The sequence below is a fragment of the Ranitomeya imitator genome, chromosome 6 (assembly GCF_032444005.1).
Source record: "Ranitomeya imitator isolate aRanImi1 chromosome 6, aRanImi1.pri, whole genome shotgun sequence".
NCBI classification, from domain to species: domain Eukaryota; kingdom Metazoa; phylum Chordata; class Amphibia; order Anura; family Dendrobatidae; genus Ranitomeya; species Ranitomeya imitator.
The window spans coordinates 203,072,029-203,086,344 of record NC_091287.1 but is presented as its reverse complement, the minus strand read 5'-3'; positions in this window follow the sequence as shown (position 1 = coordinate 203,086,344).

Here is a 14,316-nt window from a genome sequence, read left to right as displayed (position 1 = left end):
CTCTACACTCTATTCCATACACTCTATACCCTACACTCTATACCCTACACTCTATACCCTACACTCTATACCCAACACTCTACACCCTACACTCTGTACCCTACACTCTATACCATACACTCTATACACTACACTCTACACTCTATACCCTACACTCTACACTTTATACCCTACACTCTATACCCTACACTCTATACCCTACACTCTATTCCCTACACTCTATACCCTACACTCTACACTCTATACCCTACACTCTACACTCTATACCCTACACTCTATACCCTACACTCTATACCCTACACTCTACACTCTATACCCTACACTCTATACCCTACACTCTACACCCTACACTCTATACCCTACACTCTATGCCCTACACTCTATACCCTACACTCTATACCATACACTCTATACCCTACACTCTACACTCTATACCCTACACTCTATACCCTACACTCTATACCCTACACTCTACACCCTACACTCTATACCCTACACTCTATACCCTACACTCTATACCCTACCCTCTAATCCCTACACTCTACACTCTATACCCTACACTCCATACCCTACACTCTATACCCTACACTCTACACTCTATACCCAACACTCTATATCCTACACTCTACACTCTATACCATACACTCTATACCCTACACTCTATACCCTACACTCTATACCCTACACTCTACACCCTACACTCTATACCCTACACTCTATACCCTACACTCTATACCCTACACTCTATACCCTACACTCTACACCCTACACTCTATACCCTACACTCTATACCATACACTCTATACCCTACACTCTACACTCTATACCCTACACTCTACATCCTACACTCTATACCCTACACTCTAATCCCGACACTCTACACTCTATACCCTACACTCTATACCCTACACTCTACACTCTCTACCCTACACTCTATACCCTACACTCTATAACATACACTCTATACCCTACACTCTATACCCTACACTCTATACCCTACACTCTATACCATACACTCTACACCATACACTCTATAGCATACACTCTATACCCTACACTCTACACTCTATACCCTACACTCTATACCCTACACTCTACACCCTGCATTCTATACCCTACACACTATAGCCTACACTCTACACTCTATACCCTACACTCTATACCCTACACTCTATACCCTACACTCTATACCCTACACTCTACACTCTATACCCTACATCCTATAGCCTACACTCTACAATCTATACCCTACACTCTATACCCTACACTCTATACCCTACAGTCTATACCCTACACTCTATACCCTACACTCTACACTCTATACCTTACACTCCACACTCTATTCCCTACACTCTATACCCTACACTCTATACCCTACACTCTATACCCTACACTCTATACCCTACACTCTACACCCTACACTCTATACCCTACACTCTATACCATACACTCAATACCCTACACTCTACACTCTATACCCTACACTCTACACCCTACACTCTATACCCTACACTCCAATCCCTACACTCTACACTCTATACCCTACACTCTATACCCTACACTCTACACTCTCTACCCTACACTCTATACCCTACACTCTATACCCTACACTCTACACTCTATACCCTACACTCTACACTCTATACCATACACTCTATACCCTACACTCTATACCCTACACTCTATACCCTACACTCTACACTCTATGCCCTACACTCTACACTCTATACCCTACACTCTACACTCTATACCCTACACTCTACACTCTATACCCTACACTCTATACCCTACACTCTATACCCTACACTCTATACCCTACACTCTACACTCTATGCCCTACACTCTACACTCTATACCTTACACTCTACACTCTATTCCCTACACTCTATACCCTACACTCTATACCCTACACTCTATACCCTACACTCTACACCCTACACTCTATACCCTACACTCTATACCATACACTCTATACCCTACACTCTACACTCTATACCCTACTCTCTACACCCTACACTCTATACCCTACACTCTAATCCCTACACTCTACACTCTTTACCCTACACTCTATACCCTACACTCTATACCCTACACTCTACACTCTCTACCCTACACTCTCTACCCTACACTCTTTACCCTACAATCTATACCCTACACTCTACACCCTACACTCTACACTCTATACCCTACACTCTATACCCTACACTCTATACCCTACACTCTACACCCTACACTCTACACTCTATACCCTACACTCTATACCCTACACTCTATACCCTACACTCTACACTCTATACCCTACACTCTATACCCTACACTCTATGCCCTACACTCTATACCCTACACTCTATACCCTACACTCTATACCCTACACTCTACTTTCTATACCCTACACTCTATACCCTACACTCTATACCCTACACTCTACACCCTACACTCTACACTCTATACCCTACACTCTATACCCTACACTCTATACCCTACACTCTGCACTCTATACCCTACACTCTATACCCTACACTCTATACCCTACACTCTACACTCTATACCCTACACTTTATACCCTACACTCTATGCCCTACACTCTATACCCTACACTCTATACCCTACACTCTATACCCTACACATTACACTCTATACCCTACACTCTATAAACTACACTCTATACCCTACACTCTACACTCTATACCCTACACTCTATGCCCTACACTCTATACCCTACACTCTATACCCTACACTCTACACTCTATACCCTACACTCTATACCCTACACTCTATGCCCTACACTCTACACTCTATTCCCTACACTCTATACCCTACACTCTATACCCTACACTCTATACCCTACACTCTATACCCTACACTCTACACCCTACACTCTATACCCTACACTCTATACCATACACTCTATACCCTACACTCTACACTCTATGCCCTACACTCTACACCCTACACTCTATACCCTACACTCTAATCCCTACACTCTACACTCTATACCCTACACTCTATACCCTACACTCTATACCCTACACTCTACACTCTCTACCCTACACTCTCTACCCTACACTCTATACCCTACACTCTATACCCTACACTCTACACTCTATACCCTACACTCTATACCCTACACTCTATACCCTACACTCTACACTCTATACCCTACACTCTATGCCCTACACTCTATACCCTACACTCTATACCCTACACTCTACACTCTATACCCTACACTCTATACCCTACACTCTATGCCCTACATTCTACACTCTATTCCCTACACTCTATACCCTACACTCTATACCCTACACTCTATACCCTACACTCTATACCCTACACTCTACACCCTACACTCTATACCCTACACTCTATACCATACACTCTATACCCTACACTCTACACTCTATGCCCTACACTCTACACCATACACTCTATACCCTACACTCTAATCCCTACACTCTACACTCTATACCCTACACTCTATACCCTACACTCTATACCCTACACTCTACACTCTCTACCCTACACTCTCTACCCTACACTCTATACCCTACACTCTATACCCTACACTCTACACTCTATACCCTACACTCTACACTCTATACCCTACACTCTATACCCTACACTCTATACCCTACACTCTACACTCTATACCCTACACTCTATACCCTACACTCTATGCCCAACACTCTATACCCTACACTCTATACCCTACACTCTATACCCTACACTCTACACTCTATACCCTACACTCTATACCCTACACTCTATACCCTACACTCTACACTCTATACCCTACACTCTATACCCTACACTCTATACCCTACACTCTATACCCTACACTCTACACTCTATACCCTACACTCTATACCCTACACTCTATGCCCTACACTCTATACCCTACACACTATACCCTACACTCTATTCCCTACACTCTATACCCTACACTCTATACCCTACACTCTACACTCTATACCCTACACTCTATACCCTACACTCTATACCCTACACTCTGCACTCTATACCCTACACTCTATACCCTACACTCTATACCCTACACTCTACACTCTATACCCTACACTTTATACCCTACACTCTATGCCCTACACTCTATACCCTACACTCTATACCCTACACTCTATACCCTACACTCTATACCCTACACTCTACACTCTATACCCTACACTCTATACCCTACACTCTATACCCTACACTCTACACTCTATACCCTACACTCTATACCCTACACTCTATGCCCTACACAATATACCCTACACTCTATACCCTACACTCTATACCCTACACTCTACACTCTATACCCTACACTCTATACCGTACACTCTATACCCTAGACTCTATACCCTACACTCTACACCCTACACTCTATACCCTACACTCTATACCATACACTCTATACCCTACACTCTACACTATATGCCCTACACTCTACACCCTACACTCTATACCCTACACTCTAATCCCTACACTCTACACTCTATACCCTACACTCTATACCCTACACTCTATACCCTACACTCTACACTCTCTACCCTACACTCTCTACCCTACACTCTATACCCTACACTCTATACCCTACACTCTACACTCTATACCCTACACTCTACACTCTATACCCTACACTCTATACCCTACACTCTATACCCTACACTCTACACTCTATACCCTACACTCTATACCCTACACTCTATGCCCTACACTCTATACCCTACACTCTATACCCTACACTTTACACTCTATACCCTACACTCTATACCCTACAATCTATACCCTACACTCTACACTCTATACCCTACACTCTATACCCTACACTCTATACCCTACACTCTACACTCTATACCCTACACTCTATACCCTACACTCTATGCCCCACACTCTATACCCTACACTCTATACCCTACACTCTATACCCTACACTCTACACTCTATACCCTACACTCTATACCCTACACTCTATACCCTACACTCTACACTCTATACCCTACACTCTATACCCTACACTCTATGCCCTACACTCTATACCCTACACTCTATACCCTACACTCTATACCCTACACTCTACACTCTATACCCTACACTCTATACCCTACACTCTATACCCTACACTCTAATCCCTACACTCTACACTCTATACCCTACACTCTATACCCTACACTCTACATTCTATACCTTACACTCTACACTCTATTCCCTACACTCTATACCCTACACTCTATACCCTACACTCTATACCCTACACTCTATACCCAACACTCTACACCCTACACTCTATACCCTACACTCTATACCATACACTCTATACCCTACACTCTACACTGTATACCCTACACTCTACACTCTATACCCTACACTCTATACCCTACACTCTATACCCTACACTCTATACCCTACACTCTACACTCTATGCCCTGCACTCTACACTCTATACCCTACACTCTATACCCTACACTCTATACCCTACACTCTATACCCTACACTCTATACCCTACACACTACACTCTATACCCTACACTCTATACCCTACACTCTACACCCTACACTCTATACCCTACACTCTATGAACTACACTCTATACCCTACACTCTATACCCTACACTTTACACTCTATACCCTACACTCTATACCCTACACTCTATACCCTACACTCTACACTCTATACCCTACACTCTATACCCTACACTCTATACCCTACACTCTATACCCTAAACTCTATACCCTACACTCTACACTCTATTCCCTACACTCTATACTCCACACTCTACACTCTATACCCTACACTCTATACCCTACACTCTAATCCCTACACTCTACACTCTATACCCTACACTCTATACCCTACACTCTATACCCTACACTCTACACTCTATACCCTACACTCTATATCCTACACTCTACACTCTATACCATACACTCTATACCCTACACTCTATACCCTACACTCTATACCCTACACTCTACACCCTACACTCTATACACTACACTCTATACCCTACACTCTATACCCTACACGCTATACCCTACACTCTACACCCTACACTCTATACCCTACACTCTATACCCTACACTCTATACCCTACACTCTACACTCTATACCCTACACTCTACATCCTACACTCTATACCCTACACTCTAATCCCAACACTCTACACTCTATACCCTACACTCTATACCCTACACTCTATACCCTACACTCTACACTCTCTACCCTACACTCTATACCCTACACTCTATAACATACACTCTATACCCTACACTCTATACCCTACACTCTATACCATACACTCTACACTCTATACCCTACACTCTATACCATACACTCTACACCATACACTCTATAGCATACACTCTATACCCTACACTCTACACTCTATACCCTACACTCTATACCCTACACTCTACACCCTGCACTCTATACCCTACACTCTATACCCTACACTCTATACCCTACACTCTATACCCTACACTCTACACTCTATACCCTACACTCTATAGCCTACACTCTACAATCTATACCCTACACTCTATACCCTACACTCTATACCCTACAGTCTATACCCTACACTCTATACCCTACACACTACACTCTATACCTTACACTCTACACTCTATTCCCTACACTCTATACCCTACACTCTATACCCTACATTCTATACCCTACACTCTACACCCTACACTCTATACCCTACACTCTATACCATACACTCTATACCCTACACTCTACACTCTATACCCTACACTCTACACCCTACACTCTATACCCTACACTCTAATCCCTACACTCTACTCTCTATACCCTACACTCTATACCCTACACTCTACACTCTATACCTTACACTCTACACTCTATTCCCTACACTCTATACCCTTCACTCTATACCCTACACTCTATACCCTACACTCTATACCCTACACTCTACAACCTACACTCTATACCCTACACTCTATACCATACACTCTATACCCTACACTCTACACTCTATACCGTACACTCTACACTCTATACCCTACACTCTACACTCTCTACCCTACACTCTATACCCTGCACTCTATACCCTACACTCTATACCCTACACTCTACACTCTATACCCTACACTCTACACTCTATACCCTACACTCTATACCCTACACTCTATACCCTACACTCTATACCCTACACTCTATACCCTATACTCTACACTCTATACCCTACACTCTACACTCTATACCCTACACTCTACACTCTATACCCTACACTCTATACCCTACACTCTATACCCTACACTCTATACCCTACACTCTACACTCTATGCCCTACACTCTACACTCTATACTTTACACTCTACACTCTATTCCCTACACTCTATACCCTACACTCTATACCCTACACTCTATACCCTACACTCTACACCCCACACTCTATACCCTACACTCTATACCATACACTCTATACCCTACACTCTACACTCTATACCCTACACTCTACACCCTACACTCTATACACTACACTCTAATCCCTACACTCTACACTCTATACCCTACACTCTATACCCTACACTCTATACCCTACACTCTACACTCTCTACCCTACACTCTCTACCCTACACTCTATACCCTACACTCTATACCCTACACTCTACACTCTATACCCTACACTCTATACCCTACACTCTATACCCTACACTCTATACCCTACACTCTACACTCTATGCCCTACACTCTACACTCTATACCCTACACTCTACACTCTATACCCTACACTCTACACTCTATACCCTACACTCTATACCCTACACTCTATACCCTACACTCTATACCCTACACTCTACACTCTATGCCCTACACTCTACACTCTATACCTTACACTCTACACTCTATTCCCTACACTCTATACCCTACACTCTATACCCTACACTCTATACCCTACACCCCACACTCTATACCCTACACTCTATACCATACACTCTATACCCTACACTCTACACTCTATACACTACACTCTACACCCTACACTCTACACCATACACTCTATAGCATACACTCTATACCCTACACTCTACACTCTATACCCTACACTCTATACCCTACACTCTACACTCTCTACCCTACACTCTATACCCTACACTCTATAACATACACTCTATACCCTACACTCTATACCCTACACTCTATACCATACACTCTACACTCTATACCCTACACTCTATACCATACACTCTACACCATACACTCTATAGCATACACTCTATACCCTACACTCTACAGTCTATACCCTACACTCTATACCCTACACTCTACACCCTGCACTCTATACCCTACACACTATACCCTACACTCTACACTCTATACCCTACACTCTATACCCTACACTCTATACCCTACACTCTACACTCTATACCCTACACTCTAGAGCCTACACTCTACAATCTATACCCTACACTCTATACCCTACACTCTATACCCTACAGTCTATAACCTACACTCTATACCCTACACTCTATACCCTACACTCTACACTCTCTACCCTACACTCTCTACCCTACACTCTATACCCTACAATCTATACCCTACACTCTACACCCTACACTCTACACTCTATACCCTACACTCTATACCCTGCACTCTATACCCTACACTCTACACCCTACACTCTACACTCTATACCCTACACTCTATACCCTACACTCTATACCCTACACTCTACACTCTATACCCTACACTCTATACCCTACACTCTATGCCCTACACTCTATACCCTACACTCTATACCCTACACTCTATACCCTACACTCTACACTCTATACCCTACACTCTATACCCTACACTCTATACCCTACACTCTACACTCTATACCCTACACTCTATACCGTACACTCTATACCCTACACTCTACACTCTATACCCTACACTCTATACCCTACACTCTATGCCCTACACTCTATACCCTACACTCTATACCCTACACTCTTTACCCTACACTCTATACCCTACACTCTATACCCTACACTCTACACTCTATACCCTACACTCTATAACCTACACTCTATACCCTACACTCTACACTCTATACCCTACACTCTATACCCTACACTCTATGCCCTACACTCTATACCCTATACTCTATACCCTACACTCTACACTCTATACCCTACACTCTATACCCTACACTCTATACCCTACACTCTATACCCTACACTCTAATCCCTACACTCTACACTCTATACCCTACACTCTATACCCTACACTCTACACTCTATACCTTACATTCTACACTCTATTCCCTACACTCTATACCCTACACTCTATACCCTACACTCTATGCCCTACACTCTTTACCCAACACTCTACACCCTACACTCTATATCCTACACTCTATACCATACACTCTATACCCTACACTCTACACTCTATACCCTACACTCTAAACTCTATACCCTACACTCTATACCCTACACTCTATACCTTACACTCTATACCCTACACTCTATACTCTACACTCTACACTCTATACCCTACACTCTACACTCTATACCCTACACTCTATACCCTACACTCTATACCCTACACTCTACACTCTATGCCCTACACCCTACACTCTACACTCTATACCCTACACTCTACACTCTATACCCTACACTCTATACCCTACACTCTATACCCTACACTCTATACCCTACACTCTACACTCTATGCCCTACACTCTACACTCTATACCTTACACTCTACACTCTATTCCCTACACTCTATACCCTACACTCTATACCCTACACTCTACCCTCTATACCCTACACTCTATACCCTACACTCTACACTCTATACCTTACACTCTACACTCTATTCCCTACACTCTATACCCTACACTCTATACCCTACACTCTATACCCTACACTCTATACTCAACACTCTATACCCTACACTCTATACCCTACACTCTACACTCTCTACCCTACACTCTCTACCCTACACTCTATACCCTACACTCTATACCCTACACTCTACACTCTATACCCTACACTCTACACTCTATACCCTACACTTTATACCCTACACTCTATACCCTACACTCTACACTCTATGCCCTACACTTTACACTCTATACCCTACACTCTATACCCTACACTCTATACCCTACACTCTACACTCTATACCCTACACTCTATACCCTACACTCTATGCCCTACACTCTATACCCTACACTCTATACCCTACACTCTATACCCTACACTCTACACTCTATACCCTACACTCTATACCCTACACTATACACTCTATACCCTACACTCTATACCCTACACTCTATACCCTACACTCTACACTCTACACCCTACACTCTATACCCTACACTCTATACCCTACACTCTATACCCTACACTCTATACCCTACACTCTGTACCCTACACTCTACACTCTATACCCTACACTCTATACCCTACACTCTATACCCTACACTCTACACTCTATACCCTACACTCTATACCCTACACTCTATACCCTACACTCTATACCCTACACTCTACACTCTATACCCTACACTCTATACCCTACACTCTATACCCTACACTCTATGCCCTACACTCTATACCCTACACTCTATACCCTACACTCTATACCCTACACTCTACACTCTATACCCTACACTCTATACCCTACACTCTATACCCTACACTCTAATCCCTACACTCTACCCTCTATACCCTACACTCTATACCCTACACTCTACACTCTATACCTTACACTCTACACTCTATTCCCTACACTCTATACCCTACACTCTATACCCTACACTCTATACCCAACACTCAACACCCTACACTCTATACCCTACACTCTATACCATACACTCTATACCCTACACTCTACACTCTATACCCTACACTCTAAACTCTATACCCTACACTCTATACCCTACACTCTATACCCTACACTCTATACCCTACACTCTACACTCTATACCCTACACTCTATACCCTACACTCTATACCCTACACTCTATACCCTACACTCTATACCCTACACTCTACACTCTATACCCTACACTCTATACCCTACACTCTACGCTCTATACCCTACACTCTATACCCTACACTCTATGCCCTACACTCTATACCCTACACTCTATACCCTACACTCTATACCCTACACTCTATACCCTACACTCTATACCCTACACTCTACACTCTATACCCTACACTCTATACCCTACACTCTACACTCTATACCCTACACTCTATACCCTACACTCTAATCCCTACACTCTACACTCTATAGCCTACACTCTATACCCTACACTCTATACCCTACACTCTGCACTCTATACCCTACACTCTATATCCTACACTCTACACTCTATACCCTACACTCTATACCATACACTCTATACCCTACACTCTATACCATACACTCTATACCCTACACTCTATACCCTACACTCTACACCCTACACTCTATACCTTACACTCTATACCCTACACTCTATACCCTACAATCTAAACTCTACACCCTACACTCTACACTCTATACCCTACACTCTATAATATACACTCTATACCCTACACTCTATACCCTACACTCTATACCCTACACTCTACACTCTATACCCTACACTCTATAACATACACTCTATACCCTACACTCTATACCCTACACTCTACACTCTATACCCTACACTCTATACCATACAATCTATACCCTACACTCTATACCATACACTCTATACAATACACTCTATACCCTACACTCTACACCCTACACTCTATACATTACACTCTATACCCTACACTCTATACCCTACAATCTAAACTCTATACCCTACACTCTACACTCTATACCCTACACTCTATAACATACACTCTATACCCTACACTCTATACCCTACACTCTATACCATACACTCTACACTCTATACCCTACACTCTATACCATACACTCTACACCATATACTCTATAGCATACACTCTATACCCTACACTCTACACTCTATACCCTACACTCTATACCCAACACTCTATACCCTACACTATACACTCGTTACCCTACACTCTACACTTTATACCCTACACTCTATACCCTACACTCTATACCCTACACTCTATACCCTACACTCTACACTCTATACACTACACTCTATAGCCTACACTCTACAATCTATACCCTACACTCTATACCTTACACTCTATAGCCTACAGTCTATACCCTACACTCTATACCCTACACTCTACACTCTATACCTTACACTCTACACTCTATTCCCTACACTCTATACCCTACACTCTATACCCTACACTTTATACCCTACACTCTATACCCTACACTCTACACCCTACACTCTATACCCCACACTCTATACCATACACTCTATACCCTACAGTCTACACTCTATACCCTACACTCTACACCCTACACTCTATACCCTACACTCTAATCCCTACACTCTACACTCTATACCCTACACTCTATACCCTACACTCTACACTCTATACCTTACACTCTACACTCTATTCCCTACACTCTATACCCTACACTCTATACCCTACACTCTACACTATATACCCTACACTCTATACCATACACTCTATACCCTACACTCTACACTCTATACCCTACACTCTATACCCTACACTCTTTGCCCTACAACCTATACCCTACACTCTATACCCTACACTCTATACCCTACACTCTATACCATACACTCTATACCCTACACTCTACACTCTATACCCTACTGTTGTGAATTCTGTGGCTGAATTCACTCCTGTGGTCACAAGTGGTACTGCAGCTTCTGAGCTTCCTCCCTCAGGTGTTCTGGTGAGCTCGTTAACTGCTTCATTACTTAACTCCGCCTGATGCTGATATCCTTGCTCCTTGTCAATGTTTCAGTGTTGGATCTGAGCTTCTCCTGATTGTTCCTGTGACCTGCTGCTCTGTATAGCTAAGTGCTTTTTGTTTTTTTTGTTGCTTTTTTTCTGTCCAGCTTGTCTTTTGTTTTGCTGGAAGCTCTGAGACGCAAAGGGTGTACCGCCGTGCCGTTAGTTCGGCACGGTGGGTTTTTTTGCCCCCTTTGCGTGGTTTTGCTTTAGGGTTTTTTGTAGACTGCAAAGTTCGCTTTACTGTCCTCGCTCTGTCCTAGAATATCGGGCCCCACTTTGCTGAATCTATTTCATCCCTACGTTTTGTCTTTTCATCTTACTCACAGTCATTATATGTGGGGGGCTGCCTTTTCCTTTGGGGAATTTCTCTGGGGCAAGTCAGGCCTATTTTTCTATCTTCAGGCTAGCTAGTTTCTTAGGCTGTGCCGAGTTGCCTAGGTAGTTGTTAGGCGCTATCCACAGCCGCTTTTAGTTGTGTTTAGGATAGGATCAGGTGTGCAGTCTACAGAGTTTCCACGTCTCAGAGCTCGTTCTTGTATTTTTGGGTATTTGTCAGATCACTGTGTGCGCTCTGATCGCTAAGCACACTGTGTTTCTGGATTGCCTTCATAACACCTGTCATTAGCAAACATAACACCCTACACTCTACACCCTACACTCTATACCCTACACTCTATGCCCTACACTCTATACCCTACACTCTACACCCTACACTCTATACCCTACACTCTATACCATACACTCTATACCCTACACTCTACACTCTATACCCTACACTCTACACCCTGCACTCTATACCCTACACTCTAATCCCTACACTCTACACTCTATACCCTACACTCTATACCCTACACTCTACACTCTCTACCCTACACTCTCTACCCTACACTCTACACTCTATACCCTACACTCTATACCCTACACTCTATACCCTACACTCTATACCCTACACTCTACACTCTATACCCTACACTCTATGCCCTACACTCTATACCCTACACTCTACACCCTACACTCTATACCCTACACTCTATACCATACACTCTATACCCTGCACTCTACACTCTATACCCTACACTCTACACCCTACACTCTATACCCTACACTCTAATCCCTACACTCTACACTCTATACCCTACACTCTACACTCTATACCCTACACTCTATACCCTACACTCTACACTCTATACCCTACACTCTACACTCTATACCCTGCACTCTATACCCTACACTCTATACCCTACACTCTATACCCTACACTCTACACTATATACCCTACACTCTATACCCTACACTCTATACCCTACACTCTACACTCTATACCCTACACTCTATACCCTACACTCTTTGCCCTACACTCTATACCCTACACTCTATACCCTACACTCTATACCCCACACTCTATACCATACACTCTATACCCTACACTCTACACTCTATACCCTACACTCTATACCCTAC